At 41.7% G+C, this 2374-nt stretch overlaps 1 non-coding gene across 1 annotated transcript; it reads left to right on the top strand.

The window, feature by feature from the left end:
- The first annotated feature begins 369 nt into the window (after positions 1–369).
- Positions 370–443, top strand: TRNAT-AGU (transfer RNA threonine (anticodon AGU)). The gene has a single exon. It is a non-coding gene; the product is annotated as a tRNA-Thr (tRNA).
- The last annotated feature ends 1931 nt before the right edge of the window (positions 444–2374 follow it).

The following is a 2374-nucleotide window of genomic DNA, read 5'->3' as shown; positions in this document are numbered from 1 at the left end:
GCCTCCATCCCCGCACGGGGATGGATTTTAATAACCTCCACCCCCGCCTTCATCCCTGTTTCATGTCCTCCATCCCCGGTTCAAACGGGGATGAGGCGGGGCGGGGCCCCGTTTCCCCGTAGTCTATTGCCATCCTTTAGAAGGACTGGGATGGGGCCCGGCTGGGCTGGGATAGGCGGGGATCGTGGCGGGAACGGGACCGGGCGGGGCAGGGAAAAGTGTAAGCCCCTCCCCCCCTATTGGAAGCATCGATTACGAATGTTATATATGGACCGGTAGCGTGCCACCATCGTTCCCGAGTACATGTCTGCCAGAAGAAAGATAAAAGCTTTGATTTTTATTTATGTAAACTCAAACGCCATAACGCAAGCTTTCATAGCTCAGTTGGTTAGAGCACCCGTTTAGTAAGCGGGAGGTCTTGAGTTCAAATCTCAATGAAAGCATGTTAAGCGTTTCTTTTATTTTTAAAGTCTTCATTTTCTCCTTTAAGAAAAGAAAAAAGAAGCTGATTCTGTTCGGATCCTTCTTCTACTGCCAATTTTTCATTTGTCTGTTTGACTTGTTTCAGAAACACGCAGATCTTGTGACAAAAGATGAGATTGAGAATTGAGGCCAATCGTTGAGTATTAGTTCAATTTCTTAAGGGGCACGGTTGAAAGCGAGAAAGATGTAAAAAAAGTGATGCAAAATGAAAACTCATACAGATTTTCTGACCCTTCCAAACGAGAAAAAATTTTCGTTGAGAGTTTTTCTAAAATGGACACTTTTTTATAGGAAATATTCCTTCACTAAAGGAATGTTTTCTACCAAGAGAAAATTTATTTTTACTCTCCACCACTCATCTCAGCACCACCACTATCTACCATTTCACCATCACCACCACTCCTTTTCTCTCATTTTTTCACATTTTCTCGCTCTGTTTTTCTCATGTTACACAAACAAGCTAAAAACTTATTTTTGAAAAATTTCTGGTATCAAAAACTCTCATAGGGAAATCTTTCTTTTCCTATGCCAGTTTTTTTTTTTCCTCTTCCAAAGGTGCTCTAAGAGTCAGCCGCTTGAGATTGGAATTGTAGTTCAAACAAAAGGGGTCCTTCTGGGTTGAGACAGAGGACCTGCTCTTTCTCTGACAAATGCGGAGATTCAACCATTTCATGCCCAAAAGAGTGGTCTGTCCTTAGATGGTCCCACGCTTGATATCTGGAATTTGACGATCCAGATCCCAAAGGCCATTGCTGAAGGTGGGTTCTCCAGCATTCATCTTTTTTTGGATTTTATAACTCGACAGGAAGACCTGGTCACACTGGCTCAGCCAGACATACCTGTGGTCATCGTGCAAGGCTAGGACCCCCCCACCCTTAGGGTCTGTAATGGGTGTCGGCTTGAGCAGAGGAGTAACGTTCATTCCGGGAAGCAGCATGACTTGAAACGCATCATCTGCAATGATGGGGAGTCACTGGAACTCGACTCGTGAAAAACAAGACCAAGATCAATGAAATTGCTGAAGGGGCATCTCAATGTGGTTTGCACTTTATGCTTACAGAGTGCTGCGAGAAGTCTCTGGCTAGTGTAATCGGATAACAGAGGTGTTGGGTCCTTGAGGAGAAGCCGATTCTTTTGATATTTGGAGATGTTAGTAATGCAGTTTTCCCAATGCATAGCCCATACGTAAAAGTTTTTTCCCTGATGCTGGTTTAGAGCACTACTTGAATTGTGATTGTTCTTCAATTGTCTTTTGTTATTGAATCTTCTAGTTCTTCAATCTTCTGTTCGGATATCCATTTAGGAAAAGAGGGCATTTTTTATTATTCATATATGATAAACTTTTTTTTCTTTTGATAGAAAGATTCATATATGGCAAACTTATGTCACAAGGTATTGTTCCTGGGAATTTATCTGCAAGAATATCATTAAGTAGGCTTCTGAAAGCAAGGGAAAAAAACATGAAAAGTGCCGGCTAGTTTTGATTGAGGAGATCAAATTTTAAGTAATAAAGTTTGGTTTTATTATAAGTTTTGAGATAATATCAGATTCCAAGTCCGACTTTCAACAACAACAACAACAACAACTACGCCTTCATCCCAAAACAATTGGGGTCAGCGATATGAACCAAAAAAGAAATTCATTTTGGGTCTTCCACATGAATCCTTTTCCTCCAATCATTTCTATCCAACGCCATGTCCTCGGTGAGGTTCAAAGCATTCATATCCTTTCCTATCATCTCCATCCAAGTCTTCCTAGGCCTACCCCGACCTCTTTTAACTAATATATTTTCCCATTTCTCCAACCTTCTAACTGGAGCATCATTAGGCCTTCGCCGAATATGTCCAAACCACCGTAAACGATTCTCTCGCATCTTATTTTCAATGGGTGC

The sequence above is a fragment of the Nuphar pumila genome, chromosome 10 (genome assembly GCF_984573655.1).
Source record: "Nuphar pumila chromosome 10, dmNupPumi1.hap1.1, whole genome shotgun sequence".
Taxonomy (NCBI): Eukaryota; Viridiplantae; Streptophyta; class Magnoliopsida; order Nymphaeales; family Nymphaeaceae; genus Nuphar; species Nuphar pumila.
This window is presented reverse-complemented; position numbering and strand designations above follow the sequence as displayed.